This window comes from Pinus tabuliformis, chromosome 4_1 (assembly GCF_031772625.1).
Source record: "Pinus tabuliformis cultivar Carrire ecotype Pingquan chromosome 4_1, CPIR1, whole genome shotgun sequence".
NCBI lineage: Eukaryota > Viridiplantae > Streptophyta > Pinopsida > Pinales > Pinaceae > Pinus > Pinus tabuliformis.
Window position 1 is genome coordinate 75,964,268 of NC_142303.1, and position 26,501 is coordinate 75,990,768.

Consider the following 26,501-nt stretch of genomic DNA (forward strand, 5'->3'; position numbering starts at 1 on the left):
CATCTTATGTTATTAAAATTCAAAAAAATCACAAAATTTAACTAAATTATAATTTTATTTTAAATAATAATAATAGTCTGCCTGTGGTAGCTCAAGTGGTAGTGGTTGTGGAAATGAAGTCTCACGAACCGGAAGTCCCTGGGTTCAAATCTTGTGCTACCCTCCCCGTAGAGGGGTGAATAATGGACATGTAAAAACACGAAAATGTGAGTCTTACCAAGCTTACAAATAAAATAAAATAATAAAAATAAAAATAAAAATATGAGTTAAATATATAAGTTTTTTAATCATAAAGATTCAGACCACATTTACCACGAAAATCTTCAATCATAAATAAGCTTTATAACAATGTTATTGGCCAATATTATGTCTTACTAATATCACATGTCATCAACATGATACATTTTTAAATAAGAATTTTCAATTTTCTAAATTGATAAATTTATTTAAAAGGTGGAAAGAGCATAATTGATTTTAATATAAATCACATAATTATTAAAAATATTATAAAAAGGTTAAATTTCTGCCATCCACTTAATAGTTATTAATAACTAAATTAAAATTATAGAAATTATATTTTAAAATATACATATTTATCAACATAGTTAAATTTAATATTGATTTATTTACTCATAAGATTGAATTAATTAATTTAATATATATTTTTAATATTTTTATGAACTTAAATGTTTATTTAGTCGTTGCACTCTCTTAATTTAATTATATACTTTTGTTTTTTTGGGATGTTAATTAATGAAACATATTCATTTATTTTTTTACTGATTAATATTATAAAATTATTTATCTAAATTCATATATGATTTATTATTAATAAATAAATGATTACAAAATCGGAGGGTTAACATAATCTGTTGAGTCCTCAATGTTAAAGCACTTTTATTATTAAAAGGTTATGGGTTCAATTCTCTTTACACTTTTAGAGATCACGAGGACATATTGAGTAGATTTGTCTTGTACAAATATTTCGTGGACATATCAATCAATCACCAATCTCCGAGGACCATAAACTACATAGAAAAACAATAACTAAATATTAATTAAGTTCATATCTTCTTTTCTATCTTTGTTATATAGTTTTTTCCCTAATTTCTCAAAACTTATATAGCTCCTTCAAGTTCTTTGTAAGAACTTTAGTTTAGGTCTTTGACCTTTTGGTAGTCGGCTTTGATTATTATGCTATTATATTAGTGAAGGGGTTATGTATTACATTAGTAGAAGATTGAGGGTTATATTCTGGTTATATTAGTATATGGTTATTGATTATATTAATGGCCATGAGTCCTTAAGAATTAAGGGGTTATATTAATATACCTGTTAAAGGTAACATATTATATTGATATATGGTTATGTTAATGTTTTTTTTATATTAAAGGTTATGGGTTAAACTTTATATTAATATAAAAAGTTAAAAGTTATGGGTTATGGGTATATCGAGGTTACAAAGTTATAGTAATCAATAGTCGTTATACTAGAATTTGCACCAGATGCTGCAAAGGAAATGGTGTTAATATTCCAATGACACTTGCATATGTGTTTGGATTTTGCACAATTTTAAGCAACAATTTTCCAAGGCTTCAATTGTAAGGTTCCTTCGAGGGATACATAATATCAAATTGGCAAAGGACCCTCCCAATATCATAAAATCTCATAGTGCTGCAACCATATTGGCCTTTCGCTGTATGACTTGATTTGTTTTTTTATTTTGAGCTAATGATGATCAGGTCTCAAACATAATGCATGGTTATTAGGCACCTACCCACATTCTCATCATCATTCTCATTGACTTTTGTATTCTGGAACTGCTGTAATAAGTAGAATAGAGTGTCAATGTGAAGATATAGATGGTAAGAATGAGGATAGCAATATGTTGGAGATGAAAGCATATGTTCCAGATATGCATCCATTTTTCCCACAAAATAGAAACACAGCGGATACTTGTTTTGGTATTTAGGTTGGTCATTTGGCTACAAATTTGTGAATATGTAGAGCTTTGCTTACTGACTTAGATGATAAAAAAAAATTTGGTTGTGCTTGCCAGGGTAGTATACTACAATAGAGAAGATTTTAATGAAGCCTTTGTTGAGGAAAATGAGAATGATATAGACAGAATGAGAAGAAAGCATTTTGAGTTCCACAGTTTGAATGTTTCTTAGAAATATTCTATAGTGGGAACATCTGATAAAACTCTGAAACTATGGCAATGCATTAGGTGGCGACGATGGAGGGTCACCCTAACATATGACCACCATTAAAGTAGGCCAATCAGGCATCTGCCCCACAGATAAACAAGGGAACCTTCCAAGCACAAATTCCAACAAAAATAATCCCAAACTCCATATATCTACAGAGCATCGGTCATACTTTCCATCCTACCCATTAGGATCGAACCTTTTAGGACTCATATAAGCACAAGTGCCCACAAAGGAATTGCACTTGGCCAAAGTGTGAGCCAACACAGTGCTGACACCGAAATTAGAAATCTTGACTTCTCTTCTCATGTAGCTCCTTTTATTAGTGGCTGGTAAATAATCAGGGGTGGTAGGTAATCAATCAGTGTTAGAAGATTATTTCAGGAACTGCTGATAAATTTGGGAGGAGTAGCTTCCCTCAGGTTAAAGCCTGAGAATCTTTCAAGTAGGAGCTTGCAAAAGTTTGAGTGTTGTAGCTCTCATGTAGGTTCAAGCCTACTAATTAATTTGATAGCAAGTTGAAGCTTGCCTTTGTAAAAATAAATTGAGAAAAACATTAAAGTCTTCATTTGTTTCTTGGGTCATTCATGTGTTGATTAATATTGTTATTTTCATGAATTATTGGTAAACAAGTTTTTTGGTGCTTAAAGTTCCTTACTTGGTGAAAGAAAACTTTTAATTCTCACAATATTAATCCACTCCCCCTCTCAGTATTGTTGTAGTTTCTAACACCTAGCATACTGATATTTATCCTTAAAGAATGTCCAAGATGTGAATAACCATCTCTAGTGCATAAATCTTTGTAATGACGACTAATTACATGTATGGATGAAATATTATATTTACATGGCCTAGGTGGTGGTTTTTGAATGTATGTATGGTTTGTTATCTTTAAAAGAATATTTTATGTATAATGGCATTGGTTTCTCTCCTGAAACCATGGAAAGGTCCATCAAAGTCATCCTAAATGCATAAAAATACCATAAATTATGACAATTGTAGGCGATAGAATCCCTTTGTAGTAAATGTGTAGTTTTATATTGTGTGCATAACCCATGACTAGTAAAATAAATTTAAGGGCCCAATGGACTACTTTGTATTTTTATAACGTGCCTAAATACCTAGGAAAGATTTCTCTTGCACACACCCATGATGACACCTATAGTACAAAGACTCACTTTATAAGGTTTATGTGGTAGTTTTGGAAATTTAGCATGGTAAGTAAGACTTGAAATGTTCTTTACTATATGATGTAAGATACTATTATTACTTTTATTGACTTTGGATAGGATGTTGAAAACCATTCATAGTATGGAAAACATTGTAATTATGTGTGTATGTCACATATAGGTAATGATTCCCTTTACATATGATGTGGTACATTTTGGATCATGTGCATATTCCATGAGCCCTAAGAGCATCTTTCTTGCCCTAACCCATTAATGTTCCTCCTTATATCATGTCTAATACCCATACAACCACCCTTATAACAAATAAACTCATAATTAGAACTATATGATGCATGCACAACAATTATTCACTTTATATTTGGTATTTTTAAACCCTATGCATTGTCTAAGAGCCTTAAAACATCTCTTAGAACCAAATACCTTGTTCTTCGTGCTAAAAGTATGTCCATGGCTTATGTGGTGGTCTATGCCCTTCACATTCACCATGATAGGTAGAGGTTAATTTTATTTCTTAAAATCCCTAAATCTAAACCCAAAACCATCTTGGCTCTAATGTAAATGATTTATGGCAATCAATAAATTTATTACTACCACCCATGCTTGAAATTATTTGATATTTCATTCATGAAAATTACTACCACCCATGCTTGAAATTTTTTCATATTTCATTCATGAAATAGAGATAATATAAATTTATATATGACCGATGATCCCCAAAGGAGATTATAAACCCTAAAGGCCATATTTATTTACCATAAATCATTGTTTTAATTCTAATAATCAGGCTTTCTATTCCATGATATGGCACATGACCCTTAGAAGTTAATGTGATCCCTTAATAATTTGAATTTTGATTTTGATTTTGATTATGCATAATCACTTGGCCAATGAAAACCATCCTTGATATGATAGCCTAGGACCCTCGTCATACCCATTGACCTAACTTAACCATGACTAGTAGGATCACCATATCAAACTCATACGATAAATAACTTGCTAACCCATCCTAACTCTCTGGCACACTAAACCACTAAATTTTAATTAGGCGCTCCCCTTACATTATTAAGCTAACTAAGACACCATCATAATGGTGATCTAACCATGTTTTGATTGTTCCCCTTTAGACATCATTGGAAATTCAATATTCATAAAATCTATTTTTCTTTACTTCTTTTCATTATATATAATCCCTAATTTGAAACTAACCTCTAACCCTCAACCCTTAGATTCTTATTGATTTTTTAAAATATATTTAATAACTTAATTAAATCATTATTTAATAATTCAATTAGGTATTTTTTTTGTTGATCAAAGAGCATCTATTACAAAATGAGTCTCAACGACTCGCCCAACTTCACTCTGATCAGATTCTGTTAGCTGGGAGAGTTAGAGTATGCAAAATGTTTTCCCATTATACCTTTATTTCTGATAGGTTGAATAGTCGTACATGCCAAAAAAGAGAGACACAATTAAAAGACAAACTGTAAACAACATATCGTGGAGATGGCTGAGGAGGGTGCAAAGGAGGCACTGCAAGTAGGCTAGATCGCTCATGCATATGGAAATCAATGTGTTCCACTCTGGCCTCCAATTCATGCAGGCGATCATCAGTCTGTTATTGCCTCTTGCTTAAGTTAGCAAGCTGCTCGAGAATCTTGTTATGACTAAACAAATAGCGGTTTCCAAACAATCTGATGGCATAAATTATTTCTATTGTCTAACATCAAAATCAATGACTCACAACTATATAAGTGACATGGAAGAGGAGTTGGTCTGAGAGAAAAACACCTTACCGCATAATTATTCTAAAATCTAATACACACTTTTTAATATAGATGCTACATAAAAAAACTTTTAAAATTACAAATAATTACAAATCACCATTTCTAATATATAAGTAAGTGAATTTAATTTATATTGTTTTATTAAATATAACCACTAAAAATATATATTTTTAATCAACATGAAACATATATATGATATTTATAATAAATATACATAATATTTATAATAAAAATGCTTTGTGGAACACTTATTCTCGATATAAGGAGGCTAACCATATATTATTTACTCATAGATTTATGTCAAAATATAATATAAAAATCGTTTAATAACTTTAAACTAAAATAAAATACGATATAAGTTCACTTATATTAATAAACATTAGGGTTAAATAAAATAATTGTTTAATAAATTTTGACTAAAATAAAATTTGATATAAGTTCACTTATATTAACAAACATTAGGGTTAAATAAAATGGGAGTAACCTAATGAAGCAACACTTATATTAGAACATTATTACCTTTTTCTTCTTGATATGTCCTTCTATCTTGATAGTTTGAGGAGTGGGGAGCGAGAGTTCTTGAGCAGCACACGACAAGACAGAAAAACCAGGGTTTCGGAGTATTACAGAGGCGTTCTCCATGGAAGGACGCAAAGGAGGGAGCTCCACTCCCTCCTACAAGCATGCTGTTGCCAACAGGGGAAAAAAACAATGGAAAATGATAAAGAGCCTTTAGAAGGAAGGGAAAGAAACAATGAAGAAGAACATGAGGGAACTAGGTCAAGGAAGCATAATGATGTAAAGGAAAATGAGGAAGAAGACAATGAGAAAGGAACAAAAGACAAAGCACACATGGGACCATGCAAACCCAAAGCGGCGGTAACTCCCAGGGTCATTTTAAATGAGCCACCGCTGCAGGCGCACAGGGATCACATGCAAACCTATGCAATCATTTGTAATTTCATGGGTCTATGGCCCACTGAAAAAGCCTTACAAATGTGGATTAAATACCACTGGAAACCAAAAGGTAGCATTGACCTACATCTTGGGTCTAAGGGTTTTTCACTGTTGTATTTGCAAATATTGAAGATAAGGATAGAGTGTTTGAAGGAGGGCCTTACTTTTATGCTGCAGGAGGCCTCTATATGCGACCTTAGATTATGAATTTTGTTCTGGAACGCGAAAATTTTACATTGGTTCTGGTTTGGGTAAGACTCTATTCTCTACCTCTTGGTTACTGGCAAACAGAATCCCTAGCCGCCATAGGAAATAAGTTAGGCCAATTTGTCAAAGTTCTTGAGGCCACTAGAAGGGGAAAGTATACTTCCTTTGCTAGAATATGTGTGGAAATGGATCTCTCTGGAGCTCTGCTAAATGAGGTTATTTTGGAGGTTTTTGATGAAGAATGGATACAAACAGTAGATTATGAACATATCCCATTCAGATGTCGCAAATGTCATGAACATGGACACCTGTTCAGAGACTTCCCTCTCAGTAAAATAGAGAACAAAAAAAAAACTGACACAATGAAGGATTCAGAAAGCTTCGTCAAGGTGGAACATAAAGGAAAAGGAGGCAAAAGAGGACCAAAACCACGTAAATTAGCAGGGCAATAAGCTAACTAGAACATGTTTCATGTCCTTGAAGTAGACGAAGGTTCCATAGAAACAGATCAGGAAAAGGAAGGAAGTCCAGTGGAGGAGGAGAAAGTAGAAGAAAGGGAACAAATACAAGATAATAGCAAACAAAAAGAATTTATGATGAATGATGTAGAACAGGAGATGGATCATGAAATGACCCAAAGTGAGATGGAAATGGGGGACCATGAGCTCCAGGAAATTCTTGAGAAAGAAAACCTAGATTTGGAAGGTTTCTTGAATCAAGGAACTAGAGGAGTTCAATAGAGTTTAGCTGCTGTTTTTATGGAAAACCCAGACTAAAGGGGTGGACAGAAAAAACACAAAGATAGGCAGGGCAACGAGGGAGTGAAAACAATGAAAAACACAACGGGACTAGCACTCATAAACCTAGGGAAGAAATGGGGCAGAAAAAAGTAGAATGAGCTGTTGACGGAATGTGGAAAGCTAATGATAGTTTCAGGTAAGATGATTTAGACCTATCCAGTTACTCCTTTACTAATATTTAATTATGAAGTTCACTTCTTGGAATATCAGGGGTCTAGGTAGTAAAAGGAAACAAAGATGATTGAATAATAGAATGAAACAAGCAGCTCCGGATATGATTTTCATCCAAGAAACTAAGTGTTCCATCTAGAAGATAAGAGATGTCCATAGTAAATGTCTCAATAGATTTGAGTTTCTGGAAGTCAAAGTAGAGAATACAGCAGGAGGTATTCTCACTCTTTGGAATCCACAAAAAATTGGCTTAATAGATGCAGAGGCATCTAGGGATTATTTATCTGTAGTCATTCAACCTGTGGGAGACAAGGATACCTACCTGGTAATGAATGTTTACGGCCCTCAAAGAATGGATGACAAACTCAGGCTTCTAAACTCTCTGGAGAATCTTAGAGACAAACATGCAGGAATACCCTGGATCCTGGGAGGTGATTTCAACATGATCAAATCACTTACAGAAAAAAAGGGGGAACTAGAGTTCTAGGCAAAGATTCTTTGGATTTTCAAACCTTTATTGATAAGATGAAGCTGGTGGACATTGTAACGAGTAATGGAATCTTTACTTGGAACAATAAAAGAGGAGGAGAGTCTCAGGTGGCCTCTAAATTAGATAGATTCATAATCTCAGAGGATCTTATGTTCAATGACAAGGAAATGGTAGCAAGTATGCTCCCCTTTGGAGGCTTAGATCACTGGCTGGTACAACTAGAGGTTCAAGGCATTGGCACCCCCAGGAATAGACCTTTTCGATTTGAGAACATCTGGCTTACCCACCCAGACTTCATCAGCAACATAGCCAAATGGTGGTCAGAAGATTTAAACATTCAGGGCACTAGCATGTTCCTTCTTTAGAAAAGACTAAAACACATCAAGCTCCGGCTTAAAGACTGGAACAAGAATGAATTTGGTAACATCTTTGAAGAGAAAAAAATTATTGAAGGTAAAATGCAGGAACTCAACCAAGCCCTTATTGCGGAGGGACATGACAAAGCCAGAAGTGATCAAGCCACCAAATATCATCAAAACTGGGAGAATTTATGCAAACAAGAGGAAATATCTTGGAGACGAAAATCTAGAGTTCAGTGGCTAAAAGAAGGTGAACGTAATACCAAATTTTTCCACAAATCCACCATAGCAAACAGAGCTCATAACAGAATTTATTTGATCAAGGATGAAAGAGTAAATCTTCTCAATTCTCATGAAGAAATAGATGCAGTTCTAGTCTAGCACTTTCGAAACATAGCAAAGGAAACATGTTATGATAGAGAACTCCACATCCAGAACTTCACTAAGCATATACCCATGATGGTTTCCAGAGAGGGTAATGCCAATCTTTACAGGCCAGTGAATGAAGAGGAAGTTAGTGGAGTACTCAAAGAAATGTAGAATGGGAAGGCGCCAGGCCCGAATGGTTTCAATGTTGACTTCTTCAAAGCTTGATGGAATATTGTCAAACAGGACATTTTGTAGGTGGTTGAGGATTCCAGAATGAACAAAACCATTTTGAAGGCTCTGAACACCACTTTTATAGCCCTGATCCCTAAACAGGAATTGGCTCAAACCCCTGATAGGTTTATAACTATAGCTTTGTGCAATGTGGTGTACAAGATAATATCTAAAGTTGTTGCTAATAGACTCAAACCCCTCCTTCCTTCTCTAGTCTCGGGGGAACAATCTCGATATGTGGAAGGAAGGAAAATTCTTAATAACATTATTCAAGCACATGAAGTGGTGCATTCTCTTACTAGCAAAAGAAAGGCTGGAATGATCATGCATCTGGACATAGAAAAAGCTTATGATAAGCTGAACTGGATCTATATCAGGAAAGTTCTTATTTCTTTCGGGTTCGACCACAATTGGGTAAGATGGATCATGGCTTTGGTCACTTCTTCCAGTTTCTCAATTCTGGTCAATGGTTCTCCTTCAGAGACTCTTATTCCTTCTAGAGGCCTTAGGCAGGGTGACCCTCTCTCACCCTTCCTCTTCATGCTCATGATGGAAGGACTGGGAAGGTCCATCAAGAATGCAAAAGAAGTTGGTAAAATCAAGGGTCTTCAACTCTCGGACAATGGACAGGCCTTGACTCATCAACAATTTGTGGATGACACCATGTTGCAAGGAATCCCTACAGTCAAAGAAGAACTTGCTTATAAACAAATCCTTAGTGACTTTGCCATTGCTTTAGGTATGGAAGTAAATCTTTCCAAATCCAAAATCTTTTTCTTCAATACTAACATTGCTATTTAGAGGAACATATCTAGAATTCTGGGCTTTCAAAGGGATTCTCTCCCCTCAAATCATCTGGGAGTTCCTCTAATGGCTAAACTATTACACAAGAGCATCTGGGAGCCAATAATTAATAAATTACAAGACAAAACCAGGAAATGGACTATGAGATCTCTAAACTTGGCTGGCAGGTTGGTCCTCACAAAGGTCGTACTACAATCAATCCCAGTCTTTATGCTTTCAGCTATCCTCGCTCCTAAAGGAATCTTGCACCAAATGAGAAACATACAAAGAGACTTTCTATGGGGCAAGGGGGAAGATAAGAAGAAATGGGCCTTAGTTGCCTGGGAAAAAATCTATAAACCCGGAAACCACGGGGTCTTGGATTGGAGGATCCTGAGATTCTGAGAAAGGTTTTAGGGTCAAAATTATGGTGGCGATGGATCAAAGAACCAGAAGCACATTGGGCTATCCTTTGGAAAGAAAAATGTGCAAGCTCTTGGCTAGATAATGACCGCATAAGGATGGATGGTAATATAAGAGGCTCATATATTTGGAACAAAGCCTGGGAAAACAGAAGCATAATTCAAGATCACAACTTCTGGGAAATTAGAGAGGGAGACTTAGCCTTATTCTGGGAGGATAGATGGCAATAAGAACCTATTTTGTTAAAGGAGGATTTGGAGGACCTCAAAGCAAAGACAAACACCAAGGAGCTCACCAAAGTTAAGGATTTTTGGGATCAAAACAACAGTTCAAGGAAATGGAGAAACTGGAGGAAACTTGATCTTAGAAATGACAGTCCCCTAAAAGCCAAGGCTGAGAGACTAATGAGGATGTTAGAACAAAGGAAAATTCTAGTTTCAAGGGGGCATGACCAGCTGAGATGGGGCAATAGTAATGAGAGGACTTATAATATCAAGGAAGATAAACTCATACTCCTTGAACTAGATTCCCAAGCTCCAGACAGGATTTGGCAAAACCTATGGAAACTTCAAGGGTGGATGAAAATTAAAATTTTTATGTGGCTGGTATTGCACAAAAAAATTATGACCTGGGATAACATTAGGAAAAGGGGTGTCCTAGGACCTTCCAGATGCCAGCTCTGTGAAGTTGAAGAGGAGTCAATGGAGCACCTTCTCAACAACTGCATTTTTACTTCCAGATTATGGGATTCTTTCGCCTCTATCTTCCAACAATCTGATAGAGACATTGGAAGTCTTTTCAATACCCTCACCAATTGGAGAAAGAACTTTTCGGATAATGAAGTTTTGAGTTTAGCTTGGGCTCTAACACCAAGCTTCATTATTTGGAATGTCTGGAAAGAAAGGAACAATAGAATCTTCAAGAATGCTAAGAAATCTCCCTAGTATCTCTATGATCTAATCCTAAAATAGATTAAGGAAACTGTTGGCACTGTTGTCCGAAATCTCCCTACGAAACCCCCTTCTACTACAGAATGGAGGATTCTCTGTAAGCTAGAGCTGTAGGGGCTTGTTCCTTAGGGCTTAGTCAGGAAAGCTTCAATTCTGGATCCTGAGCTAGATTTCTGGCACCCCCCCAAGGGTTTTCTGAAATTCAACATTGATGGTGCTTCTAAAGGTAATCCAGGCATGACCGGCCATGGAGGGGTGTTAAGGGATGATAATGGAAGGATTCTGTTTATCTTCCATGGTCATTTAGGCAAAGCAACCAACAACATGGTGGAGCTGATGGCCATGGAACAATGTCTAGAGTTCCTAGTTCAGGAAAACCGCCAAAATGCGATCATTGAAGCTGATTCCGAGTTAATCATTAACTCTGTCAAGAGAATAAGCTAGGGAACGAAACTAGAAAAGGCCTCAAGAAACTGGAGGCTGATCCAAGTCTTTCAACGGATTCACAGTCACCTACAGAGCCTGAGAACAGTCAGTTTTGCACATGTGCGTAGAAAGGCCAATAAACTGGCAGATTTGCTGGCCAATCAAGGAGTGATTTGCACAGATAATAGAGTGGCGATGGATTAGCAAGAGCTCCCTCAAAACAGATTAAAACCGGAGTGTAAAAACCAAGTAGATGAAGATAAGACAGTGTTCTGTGAAAGAGCCATGGAGGCGGGCACAACTGACCAGCAGCTGTTTGCTTAGAGGCTTGCTCTCAATCGGGTCTTTTGAGAGCGGCTTGCAGTGGTCAACAAGCGAATCCCAGGTTATTATGTTCACTATAGGGTCCAGTTGCAACAACGAGGATGTTTTGGTTTTGTGGTTAACTGGAAGTATGGCGGATGCTTTAATGCACATCAGCTCAAGGAGGGTTGATGTAGCAAACGGTCGAAAGCCGGAGACCATCGGAGGCCGTGAAACTAGAAGTTTTTCCGATTGGTTCACTTTACCGCGACTTGAGCAGTTTTCCGGGGATCGCGACCCTCAAAGGCGGGAAGTGGTATTTCCTTTTAGGGAGCGATTCCATTCAGCGTGCTCCACATGGCAGTGGGGATGGGAGGAATACCGCCCTCATCGCACGCTAACGTGCGCGAAGGTAGGCGGGTGTGATATCAGTCTCAACCATTGGATCATTCACAACAGATCAACGACTGGGAGTGATCGTGCATGTCTGCGGGTCCTAGTGGTAAACAACGGGCTCACTTTACCGCGAAGTTTTTCCGGTTGGCACACTTTACCGCGAAGTTTTTCAGGTAGGCTCACTCTACCGTGACCTGAGCGGTTTTTCGGGGATCGCGGCCCTCAAAGGCGGGAAGTGGTTTTTCCTTTTCGGGAGCGATTCCATTCAGCGTGCTCCATGTGGTGGTGGGGACAGGAGGAATACTGCCCTCATCGCATGCTAACGTGCGCGAAGGTAGGCGGGTGCGATATCAGTCTCAACTATTGGATCATTCATAGCAGATCAATGGATGGGATTGATCGTGCATGTCTGTGGGTCCTAGAGATAAACAACGGGCTGCTTAACACAGAGAAATGGTCCATAGTCGTTGGATCGAACGGACAGGTTCAACGGTTAAGATTAAAAGGGAAAGTTAGGATTTGGCGGGAAGCGGGTGTCCTTGACATCAAAAGACTTTTCACTTTGGCCATTGTGCCGCAGGTTAAGAAGTCGGATGGATGTGATACCCTTATTTTATTGACACTTTTTGTTCTTTTCGGGTCCGTTTCCTGATTCTTGTTTCATTCCTTTGTGAAATGTAAGGTATGGTTGTAGGGAGGGAGGCATGGGCTTTGATCTCGGTTTCAGGTTTTGATAGGGTCTCTCCATGGTCCACGACCATGCGGGATTATTTGTATTTTATGTACTCTATTTGATGATTAATGAATTTGAAGGTCCGACTCTTGCATTAGCAAAAAAAAAGAAGAAACACTTATATTAACAAACATTAGGGTTAAATAAAATGGGAGAATCTAATGAAGCAACTGATTTTCAATATTTTTAATGATAGATTTTTTAGTTGGATTTATTTGAAGTAAGTAGATTTTTTTAGTTGGATTTATTCGATATATATATATATATATATATATATATATATATATATATATATATATAAGTAAGTTGGATTTATTTGAAATTAACTAAAAATAAGGAAAAAGGATTGGGAAAATTATAATTAAATTATTAAATTTATATAATTATATATATATTTTTAATTTAAATAAAAACCATTTCATTTTTATCCAAATTAAAAAAAATATTCTGCCAAACTAAATTAAAAAAATTATTAGGAAAATTGTAATTTTAACTTATTAAATTTATATAATTATAATTTTTAATTGAATTTATTTCCATATTTGAAAATTAATTTAAATAAGGAGACATCACATTTTTATCTGAATCTTTAAAAAAAATGAAAAAAGAAAAATTCAGCCAAACTAAGCCTAACTGAGACATTTTTTAATACAGACACTACCACCCATGCTCGAAATTATTTGATACTTCATTCATGAAAATTACTACCACCCATGCTCGAAATTATTTCATATTTCATTCATGAAATAGAGATAATATAACTTTATATATGATCGATGATCCCCTGACGAGATTATAAACCTAAAGGCCATATTTATTTACCATAAATCATTGTTTTAATTCTAATAATCATGCTTTCTATTCCATGACACGACACATGATCCTTAGAAGTTAATGTGATCCCTTAAAAATTTGAATTTTGATTTTGATTATGGATAATCACTTGGCCAATGAAAACCATCCTTGATATGATAGCCTAGGACCCTCGACATACCTATTGACCTAACTTAACTATGACTAGTAGGATCACCATATCAAACTCATATGATAAATAACTTGCTAACCCATCCTAACTCTCTGACACACTAAACTACCAAATTTGAATTAGGCATTCCCCTTACATTAGTAAGCTAACTAAGACACCATCATAATGGTGATCTAACCATGTTTTGATGGTTCCCCTTTAGACATCATTGGAAATTCAATATTCATAAAATCTATTTTTCTTTACTCCATTTCATTATATATAATCCCTAATTTGAAAATAACCTCTAACCCTCAACCCTTAGATTCTTAGTGATTTTTAAAATATATTTAATAGCTTAATTAAATTATTAGTTAATAATTCAATTCAGTATTTTCTTTGTTGATCAAAGAGCATCTATTACAAAACGAGTCTCAACGACTCCCCCAACTTCACTTGATCGGATTTTGTTAGCTCGGAGAGTTAGAGTATGCAAAACTTTTTTCCCATTATACCTTTATTTCTAACGAATAGTCATACATGCCAAAAAATAGAGACAAAATTAAAAAACAAATTGTAAACAACATATCATGGAGATGGATGAGGAGGGTGCAAAGGAGGCACTGCAAGTAGGGCAGATCGCTCATGCATATGGAAATCAATGTGTTCCATGCTAACCTCCAATTCATGCAGGCGATCATCATTGTCATTGGCTCTTGCATAAGTTAGTAGTGCAATTTAGCAAGCTGCTCGAGCCGACTGAACAAATAACGGTTTCCAAACAATCTGATGACATAAATTATTCCTATCATCTAACATCAAAATCAATGACTCACAACTGTACAAGTGACATGGAAAGAGAATTGATCTGAGAGAAAACGCCTTACCGTATAATTATTCTAAAATCTAATACACACTTTTAAATATAAATACTACATAAAAAACTTTTAAAAATACAAATCACCATTTCTAATATATAAGTAAATCAATTTAATTTAAATTGTTTTATTAAATATAACCACTAAAAATATATATTTTTAATAAATATGAAATATATAGGTGATATTTATAATAAATATAAATAATATTTATAATAAAAATGCTTTGTGGAACACTTGTTCTCGACATAAGGAGGCTAATGCAGTAATAATAATTATTACATTATAATTGAATAGTTATAAAAGTAATATTTATAAAATCATATATTATTTAATCATAATTTTATGTCAAAATATAATATAAATTTTTTTAATAACTTTAAATTAAAATAAAATACGATATAAGTTCGCTTATATTAATAAACATTAAGGTTAAATAAATTAATTGTTTAATAACTTTAAACTAAAACAAAGTCTGATATAAGTTTACTTATATTAACAAACATTAAGGTTAAATAAAATGGGAGTAATCTAATGAAACAAACACTTATATTAACAAATTTTAGGGTTAAATAAAACGAGAGTAATCTAATGAAGCAACACTCATATTAACATATTACATTAGGGTTAAATAAAATGGGAGTAATCTAATGAATTTTAAGGGTAGATTTTTTAGTTGGATTTATCTGAAATAAGTAGATATTTTTTTTTTCGGATTTATCAGCTATCTATATATATATAAAGTTGGATTATTTGAAATTAAATAAAAATAAGGAAAAGAGATTGAGAAATTTATAATTAAATTATTAAATTTATATAATTATATATATATTTTAATTTAAATAAAAACATTTCATTTTTATCTAAATTAAAAAAAAAAAATATTCGACCAAACTGAAATTAAAAATATTATTAGGAAAATTATAATTTTAACTTATTAAATTTATATAATTACTATTTTTAATTCAATTTATTTCTATATTTGAAAATTAATTTAAATAAAAATACATTATATTTTTATCAAATCTTAAAAAAGGAAAAAAGAAAAATTCAGCCAAATTAAACCGAACTAAAACAGTTTTTAGTACACACTTTTTAATATAGACACTACATAATTTTTTTTTTAATACAAATAATTACAAATCACCATTTCTAATATATAAGTAAATCGATTTAATTTATTTTGTTTTATTAAATATAACCACTAAAAATATATATATTTAATAAATATGAAACATATAATTGATATTTATAATAGAAATGCTTTGTGGAACACTTTTTTTTTCGATATAAGGAGACTAATGCAGTAATACTAGTTATAAGATTATAATTGAATAGTTATAATACTAGTTATAAGATTATAATTGAATAGTTATAAAAGTAATATTTATATAACCATGTATTATTTAATCATAATTTAATGTCAAAATATAATTTAAAAATTGTTTGATAACTTTAAACTAAAATAAAATGAATACGATAGAAGTTCACTCATATTAATAAAAATTAAGGTTAAATAAAATAATTGTTTAATAACTTTAAACTAAACTAAAATCCGAAATAAGTTCACTTATATTAACAAACATTAGGGTTAAATAAAATGGAAGTAATCTAAATAAAATGGAAGTAATCTAATGAAGCAATTGTTATTAGATTATAATTGAATAGTTATAAAAGTAATATTTATAAAACCATATATTATTTAATCATAATTTTATGTCAAAATATAATTTAATTTTTTTTAATAACTTTAAACTAAAATAAAAACCCATATAACTTCACTTATATTAATAAACATTAAGATTAAATAAAATAATTGTTTAGTAACTTTAAACTAAAATAAAATATGATATTAACAAACATTAGGGTTAATAAAAGATGCTAATTTTGATGATCGATCGCTGAGCTCTTGAGCCATGAAACCCTAGTTGCACCTCGGCGCCTCTGCAACTACTCTGTGGCCCGTGGCTTTGGGCCCTTTGCCCTCCTTCTGCGTTCTTTTTTGAGTTCCTGCGATTCAGAGCGCTCGTCTACTGCTGGGAGGGACGAGTAAGCTGGGCTTGCCCTCATGGAGGTCCTGAGCTCGCCCCAAGCAGGCCCGCCTTCATCTACCGAAGCCTTCTCTCGGCTCTTGGCCGGCTTGCCGCAGAAGAAAAAAAGTGAAACGATCAAGTTTGTTAAGAGTTTGGAAGACATTCTTGAAATCTCCCTGTTGCCAGAGACCCTGATCCAAGTTGCCCTTTCCTTGACTGAGCGGGCTCTCGTTGGCCAGTTCACCAGTCTATGGCCTTCTCCTAAGACCACTGGGACGTGGATTAACAGGAACTGGGCTCCCCTGATCAAGAGCAGTGTCACCTCTTACTTCTTAGGATGAGGGTTTTTCCTCTTCGAATTCACATAAAAGGATGACAAGGACCTGATCTTTCAGAATGGCCCCTATTTCATGGGCCCCCAGGGCCTTTACCTCAATAGATGGACGTCGGATTTCGACCCTGCAGTCGATGTTCCCACGACTGTCCCTGTATGGGTCAGACTCCCTAATCTCCTAGTTCATTGTTGGAACTGGGACTTGCTGAAACACATTGGAAACGCCCTTGGGAAATTCATAGATAGGGAAAACAACAAAGATCAATATGACTATGCCCGTATCTGCATAGAAGTAGACCTAGAGGTGGGTCTCCCGGAAGCCATCAAAATCAAAGTAGGAAACTAGACCCATTTGCAGAAGCTGGATTACGAGCAGCTACCTTTCAAATGTCGAAAATGTCATGTCTACGGCCACTTCGCCAGAGGATGCCCAACCAATGCGGAACCAGATAAGGGGAAAGAAGAAGGTTGGAACCAGGTCAAGCGCGCCAGGAAAATCCAAAAGCAGGTTGGTCCAAACGGAAGAGGTCCTCAGGCCCCTCCTCAGCATCCCCCTCCCAGAATGGATCAAGAAAATAAATTCGCTCCTCTAAGCTCGCAAATAGAGGAATCTCAGGAACCAGAAAATAAAAAATCAACCCCACCCTCTAAAGGAACCCCCAAAGGTTCTGGAAATGGAGTTGAGCAAGCTGGAAGTGGTGTTCGAACAATAGATATGGCACTGACTGAGAGCTCCAAAGGAAATATTGTCGAAGTAGAGGAAGATGAGCATGAATCGGATTGCTCAGAGGAAGAAGGGGAAATAGGAGAATCCCAAGCTTTGATAAGGAGATCCATAAGAGGTCATAAATCAGATCAGGAAAAAAGAGAGCAGGAAACTTTCAAGGACAAGCACCAAGGTAGCCAGCCAACCCTTGAGAAGTTACTAGCATCAAAAGTAAAGACAACGAGAAACCAGCCATAAGGCTCCAAGGGAGCCAACTAGAAATACAAATGATGAAGATAGTCTCCTAGAACTGTAGAGGTATGGGGAGCATAATCAAAGAAGAAGCCATCAGAAGTTTAATAAGAACAAAAACTCCCAACATACTTCTCATCCAGGAGACTAAACTGGAAGACTCTGTCTTCTTTTAGGAAAGTAAGAAACTCTGGAACAAATGTGAGGCGAAAGTAGTCTCATCCCGAGGGGCTTCTGGAGGGTTGGGAACTCTTTGGAACACTAGAAAATTCACAGTCGTTTTTGAGACCCTCAATAATCACTGGTTGCTCTTAAAATTGCAGCACTTATATTCAAAAGAGATTATCAGTCTCTTCAACGTGTACATCCCTGTGAGCACTGTGGAAAAAAAGGCCTGTTGGGACTCCATAAGAACCCAAGCAGATCTCGTTGATCTTGAGAACACCATCATAGCAGTAGATCTTAATCTCACTCTCTTATTAGCAGACAAGAGAGGAGGCATCATTGTTTGAGATCCGACAAGGGAATGGGCAGAGGATCTTATGCAAGATTGGGACCTGTTGGACATCAAGCCAATCTCTGGTAAGTACACTTGGTCTAATAAAAGAATTAGCCTTGGCCACATTGCTGCTAGATTGGATAGATTCTTACTTCAAAGCTCTTTTCTTATGCTTGGATTAGAGGCTAGAGTTCATATCCTCCCATGAAACACTTCAGAGCATAAACCCATCAAGCTGGAATTGGTGTTTCAGCTTGACCTAGGTCCAATTCCCTTCAGATTCAGCTCGCTCTGGGCTAAGGAATTAGACTTATTGTAGTTAGTTAAGGGCATCTGGATGCAGCTGGTCAAAGGCTCCCCATTTTTTGTTTGGGAGGAGAAGCTCAGAAGAGTGAAAAGGGCTTTAAAAAGCTAGGCCAAAACTCTGCCCAATCCAGCAAATGAAAGAAAAAATCTTCAACGCAGTCTGGAAAGTCATCATCTCCAAGCTGAAACAACTGATATAACTAAAGAGATTCTAGACAAAGAATCCCAGCTCTAGCAAAACTATCACAAGGCTTGTCTAGCAGAAGAAGAGTACTGGAGACTTAAGTCACGCAGCCTTTGGCTTAAAGTAGGGGACATGAACTCTTCCTTCTTCCAAAAACAAGCTCAGGCAAGGAAATGTACCAATTCCATTTCCGAAATCAAAGATGGTACTATTACTCACAAAGACAATGCAAGCATCAAAAAATTTGCCTCCCTTCACTTTAAAAGCCTATATAGTGAAGCTATAAATTTGGACCAAATCTCTGATATGATTGAAGTGGTTCCCTCCTTGATTACTGTTGAAATGAATCACCTTCTTGAAGCTAAAGTCTGCAAGAATGAAGTCAAGGATGCCCTCTTTGCCATGGACCCAGACAAAGCCCCTGGGCTGGATGGATTCACTGCTAGATTCCTCCAATCTTGCTGGCTGATTGTGGAAAAAGATCTATACAAAATGGTTATTAAGTCCCAAGCTTGCCAAAAAATCGGAGGCAACACGAACTCTGCTTTTTATTGCTCTCATCCCCAAAGAGAAAGGAACCAACACCTTCAACAGGTTTCGACTGATTTCGCTATGTAATATTGGTTACAAACTGATTACTAAAATCATCGCTAATAGACTTAAGCTCATCCTCCCAAAATTCATTCCGAAAAGCCAAGGAGGATTCATTCAAGGGAGACAGATAGTGGACAATTTCATTTTGGTCCAAGAGGTAATCCACTCAAGTCTAAGTCACAAGGAAAAAAGTATTGTTGTCAAGCTCGATTTATCAAATGCTTTTGATAGAGTCAAGCATAGTTCTGCTGAAAGTCTTACACAAATTTGGATTTGGGGAGAAATTTATAAATTGGATTCGGGCCTGCATTTCAGAGCCTTGGATTGCTCCATTAGTAAATGGCAGAGCTGCTAACTTTTTCAAAGTCACGAGAGGGCTCAGGAAGGGGTGCCCTCTCTCACCCCTTCTATTCGTTCTTCAAGCCTCTGTCCTCAGCTTCTGTTAGACAAAAAAATGATGGACCAGGAAATTGCTGGGCTTTGTATAGCAAGAGGTATTAAAAACATCAATCATGCCCTCTTTGCGGATGACACCTTGTTATTGGGAGCTACCTCTATGCTTATAGCCTTCAGATTTAAAGGAGTCCTGGACGAGTTTTGTATGATTTCGGGAAGCAGTCTAAATAATGGCAAATGCCATATCTATTGCTGGAACACCACTTCCAGCATGCTCAATTCCATTTCCAGAACCTTTGGTTTCTCAGCCTCCTCAAACTGGACTTCCTTAAAGTATCTGAGCCTTCCTATATTTCTTAAAAGAGCCTTCAACAGAGATTGGCTCCCCCAACTAGAGAAATTCAAGAACAAGCTGCTTGCCTGGGGCTTTAGCTAGCTCAACATTGCTGGAAAGTTTGTCCTTATTAAATCAATCCTTAACAATCTTCCCTTATTTCAGTTTTTTGTTCTTCTTGCTCCCTCTGGCATTCTCAGAAAAATGGAGGAGACCATTCAGAATTTTTTTTGGAAGGGGGGCAAGCAAAATGAGAAAAAGATTCCGTTAGTCAGTTGGGATTCCATCTCCAAACCGCTCTTGGAAGGAGGCTTGAACTTCAAAAATATTGGATATCAAAATATCACCATGGGAGCTAAGCTCATTTGGAGAATTATTGCTCCTAACCACGGTTGGGCACATCTAGCTCTTTGGAAAAAGTACTTTAAGGGCAAGTGCTCCCGCTGCTTAGATCATCCTCTGCTGCTCCTGAATATGCCCTTCCAGAAGCTCTATTCCAAAGTCTGTCCGCTTATAAATACTCATGCCTATTGGGTCCCCGACAATGGAAAAAGGATCAACCTTTGGACAGACAGAATTATGAACAATGAGCCATTGGGAGACTATCGCTCTCTTCAAGCGTTGTGCAGTTGGATGAACGATGCTGGAATGCGTTCCCTATGGGATATCTCAACCTGGCAGGATTCACGATGGGCTGGCTGGAAACTTGAAATGCCCCCAGATTTATTTATGGAACACAAGGAACTGCTCTCCAAGCTTCACGGATTGGCTCCAACGTGGATGTGAAGCAGGGATTTAAGAGGTTGGCGTGTGCAGGCTAGTGGTTATTCCGTTGCGCAGGGATACGCCAAGCTGTGTGAGCACCCCCATGTGGTCACGAATCCAGAGCCATGGAAAGGGATATGGCATTATCCTTCACTGCCAAAAATCGATTTTTTCAATTCGCTGTTATGCCATTCCCAAATCTTGAATGACGATAATCTTCAGAAGCGTGGCTTCCACGACCCTTCAAGGTGCAGACTTTGCAAGGTAAATCAGGAAAGCGTTTCACATTTGATGCTTGAATGTTCCTTTACTTTGCAGATTTGGTCCGCGCTGCTGGAAACTTTGAGTTCCAGCTTCGAGTTGCCTTCCTCCACTGCTGATTTTTTTGTCAAATGGCTACAAAGGTACCCTAGTCCTCCTCAAAAAAACAAAATTATTAGATATGCTTGGTTTATTCTCCCTAAAATTACCTGCTGGCAGACCTAGCTTGAGCGAAACAAAAGGATTTTCAGAAACTGCGAGCAGGATGTCAAGCTAGTGATAGTTAAAATTAAATGCCAGTTAAAAGAGTGCCTGAGAGACCATAAAGATGATTTAAATCTCACCTAGCAAGATAAAAATTGGGGATCTTCTCTTGATCTACAGTTCCAAAAATTGGCAAAGAGTATCTCCCTCCCAAAATTTTGGCAAATAAGGGCTACAACAAAATAGCTCTAGGGATGGATTGCAAACCATCAGAGGCACTCTCTATTTTTTGATGGGGCTGCTAAGGGCAATCCTGGAAGAGCTAGTGCTGGAGGAGTTATATTGAACCCAACTGGTTTTAGGATTCATAGTTTCGCCTGGAGTTTGGGCATCGCTTCCAGCATTCAAGCTGAGGCTTTGGCTCTTTTTCAAGGACTCAAGATTCTGAAAGTGCTGAACATCAGGGAGGTTAATGTTATTGGAGAGTCTCATGTTATTATTAACACTATGGTGACTCATTCTAAGACAATGGACCTAAGGCTAGCAAGGCTGATTCACAAAATTTCAGACCTTGGAGACTCTTTCTAGAATTTGAATTTCTATCATGTGTTGAGAGCCAATAATAAGGAGGCGGAAACCGAAGCTAAAAAAGCAGCCCTTCTTATGGCTGGTGCTCTGCTCAAAGGCGGACAAGAAATATGGGAACCAATTCCTTAATTTAGAAAATTGTCATGTTTTATTGCCTTCTGTTAAATCAGTTTGTTTGTATCCAAAAGCTTGGGAAAATCTCTGAAATTAACCACATAGTTGCAGCTAAGAAGAGATGTGAGCTAAACATAATTGTCACGGTCTTGCAAGGCTATTCGGCACTTCTCGTTTTAGACTCACCTTTTGTAATCCGCTCTTTGGCATTAAGGCCAAGTTTCTAATATATCCACTACCCGTTTCTGTAAAAAAAAAAAAAAACAAACATTAGGGTTAAATAAAATGGGAATAATCTAATGAATCAACTGATTTTCGGTATTTTTAACGGTAGATTTTTTAGTTGGATTTATCTGAAATAAGTAGAGTTTTTTAGTTGGATTTATTTGATTTTTATTTTTATTTATTTATTTGAAATTACTAAAAATAAGGAAAAGGGATTGGGAAAATCATAATAGTTATTAATTATATATATATAATTTAAATAAAAAACATTTCATTTTTGTCTAAATTAAAAAAATATTTGGCCAAACTGAAATTAAAAAAATTATTAGGAAAATTATAATTTTAACTTATTAAATTTATATAATTATTATTTTTAATTGAATTTATTTCCATATTTGAAAATTAATTTAAATAAGGAGACATTACATTTTTATCAGAATCTTTTAAAAAGAAGAAAAAAGAAAAATTGAGCTAAACTAAACCTAATTGAAATAGTTTTTATGCTTGGCCAAAATCATGCACTTTGGAAATTTTATTTGAAAACAAAATATAGCTTTGCTCAATTACAATTGTATACAAAAATAAAATGGCAAAATCCCTCAAGATAGGTGCATCATCCACAACAAATGGATTTTAAACCAAAAAAAAAAGAAACGACGAAAAATTCTTTGAATAGAGGAGTAACGATCCAAGAACATGTGCAGCGATGGACCTCAAGGTAGCAAATGACAAATAGAATCAAGTACTTTTCAATGGGAAACCTATTTAAACAAATTCGGTCGATGATAACTATGCTTTACCGTGAGAATCTGAGAACATGTTTAACCTATAACTGTTGTCATTTCTCTGCCTAGGATTTGAACATAGAGAGAACCCTAAAACAAGGACTCTCCCATCTGCAAGAAACTGATCAGTGTAAAATGAGGGCAACTAGAGAAGCAATTAAGAAAGCGACATGAGATGGCAAAGAGGAAGATGACGATGCGTCACCTACCCGCGGACTTGGAGATGGGCTAACCTTAGTGGTGGCAGTTGCTGCTTCACTTAGGAGGAACATAATTATCACCAACACCATCATCTCATTTGTAGCTATTCGACTAGACAGAAAGCATAACGCTGAATATGCTTCGTATAGGATAACCTTTAGCCGTAAGCAAACTTGCAAGTTTCTCAAAAGATGGCTGAGGCCATTCAGTAACTAATTGTAACTAAAAAATAATGGTTTCCAAACAATTTGATGGTAGAAATCATTTCTATCATCTAACATCAAAATCAATGACTCACAACTATATAGGTGGCAAGGGAGGGGAGTTGGTCTCAAAGAGAAACGCTTTACGTCATAATTAAGGGTTATGGATTATATTAATTTATGGGTTACGGGTTAGCTTATTGTGGGATTATATGTTATAGGTTTTGGGTTATAATATCAATTATAAAGTTATATTAAAGTTTGTGAGGCTATAGTAAAGGTCATAAACAAATGGTTATGATTTATACTAGTATAAAGGCTAGGAATTAAGGGTTATATTAATCCAGTGGCTAGGGATACGAGTTACATTACTATAGTTTTTGGAAATATATTAATATAGAGTTAGGGATTTTATTAGTATAGAGTTATGGACTAGGTGTTTGTTTGTTTCTTTATTTTTTTGTTTTTTGTTTCTAGTTTTTTTTAAAGAAAAAAATGTAACTTTTATTAATGAATGAAAATTACATGTTGTTTGTGCATAGTTTCACTTAAAAAAAGTGTGAAAAACCATCAATCCAAAAAGCATGAAGCAACAAGTAACTAGTCTAAAAACCGTAGTAAGCAAAAAATTGTCTGTGATGTTCCATCATCTAACTGATTGCATATATGTATATTAAATTGCAAATATAAAACACTGCCAAAAACAAGCAAAGTGTCGCCATCATTAATCTTTGTCCTGTGGTAGATCCCGTTGAAAGCCTTCTATGAACGGTCTATGATAGTATTATGATGTAGTCCCCTCTAATCGGTCATATATCTTCCATAATCCCAAAACTTGTGACGAGCCAACCTTAGAGAGCACATCTACTATCTAGTTCCTCTCCCTGTAAATATGTCGACAATAAATCTGGTCAAAATAATGTTTTAGATGCAAAACCTCCTAAATATTTGGAAGCAGTGTGTGCAAATGGAAACATTGAATCTCACTAAACCAATTAATAATAATCATCGAATCCCCAAAGATCTACAAAGAGTGGCATTCTTTCTCAATAGAAAAAAGAAGAAGAAACACAAGACCGAGGATTTCCACATGAAAAAATGGTTTTCATTAAGATACATGTTAGACTCCCTCCACAATCATCCCCCTTAGTCATGGGCTAGGTGTTTTATTTGTAAAATTTTATGGATATTCCACTAGAATAGTTTGTCACAACAAATCTTGCAATATTTTGAAATATTCAATTATGTAGTTTATTACTTTAGATCTTATATTTATTATGACTATTTAATGCTCAAATTTATCAAAATATTTGAAACTGAAATGAAAGAACAAGAAAATGAACACACAAATCACACAAATTAAAACAATATGTTCCTTGAGAAACATGATAAGTGAGAAAGCCTAGATTGAAGGTCAAGACTATGCTATACCCTCTTTTCTTCAGCTATGAAAATACAAATATGAATACAATGACATTCACTATGGAGTTCCCTTTGACAATGTATCCTAAATGGTTGCTACATAATATTCCGCCTCCTTTACTATGCTCTCAAATCCCACTCCTAGATTCTTTGTTCATCCATGGAATAAGTACAATGCTAAAATGGAACCCCCTCTCTTCCTAGTGACCCAATATTTAACATAGTTAGATATCGATATAAGGTTAGGGGTTTGCACACCTCAACCTTCAATAACTGTTAGGTTTTGAACCTTATAAAGCCTTTTGAAATTCCATAAATGACTAACCCCTTATGTGTGTGTAATGGGGGTTGACGTGTCATCCCCTTGGTACCATAACAGTCAACAAGATAGGTCAACTTGCGGGGAGACAAGCTAGGTCAACTTGTAGGAACTTCTGCATACAAACTCTGATTGAGGTGATTTTTGCACCAGTGAAATATCTTATTGCGTAAAACAATGTTGAAGAGTTTGGAGCTATGCTTACATTCTTTTGACCCCAAAAGTGCCATTTGATGCCTCAAAATAGTTTTGGAAGGATCCATAGCCTAAATTTCCAAACTGGGACCTACCTCTGAAATGGGCCATACAAGCCAATTCCTTCAATTGTTCTACCCCCAAAGAATCAAGGTAGATGAAAAATTATAAGGTGATCTATTTTAGATCATCCTTCCCCATTTAGGGAGGCTTTTGGTCCTCAAAATCTTTTACTGGATGGGAGTAGGAAACTTTTCCTCTATTGTCTCATTGGAGTACCATTTTTCCTTGCCTAAAAGTTTCCCTTTCAACTTGATCTAGTAGAGGTCATTCCAACCTTGTTTGGTAGTTTTAGAATTATTTAGTAAATCTATATCTTCTTCCAACTCTCCTTGAGATTTTTGTGCTAAGTTCTTTATGGTAGGTAGGACCTACTCCCTAGTTTCTTGATCCAACATTGAAGGCTTTGAATAAAGTTCTAAAATTTTCAAATTCACTTCTAAGTAAATGCACATATATGGGGTTCACTTGGGGAAATTCAAGGTCTAGAAAGGGCCTCTTGAGAAAAATAATAAAAAAATAAAATAAAAGACACAATTTCAAAGTGAAAGAAAGGAAAATACCTTTTAAATGGTATTTGTAACTTATCTTCTTACAGGTTTACTTAAATTTCAAGTGTAGGACCTTACTAGATGCATAATTAAATTCTGCATCCAACAAAATTTGAAGTGTAGGAATTCATTGGATGCATAATTAAATTCCCCATCCAATGAGTGCACACTATGCATATTTTTGATAGACTTGCAATGAGATACATTGGAAATACATGGAAAATAATGCACTTTTCATTTATCTTGCTATGGGTCTATCAAAAGTATGCAAAGTAGGTACTCATTGGATGTAGAATTTATTTCTACATCTTTTGAGCACCTAAGTAGGGAAATTTTGAATTAAAAA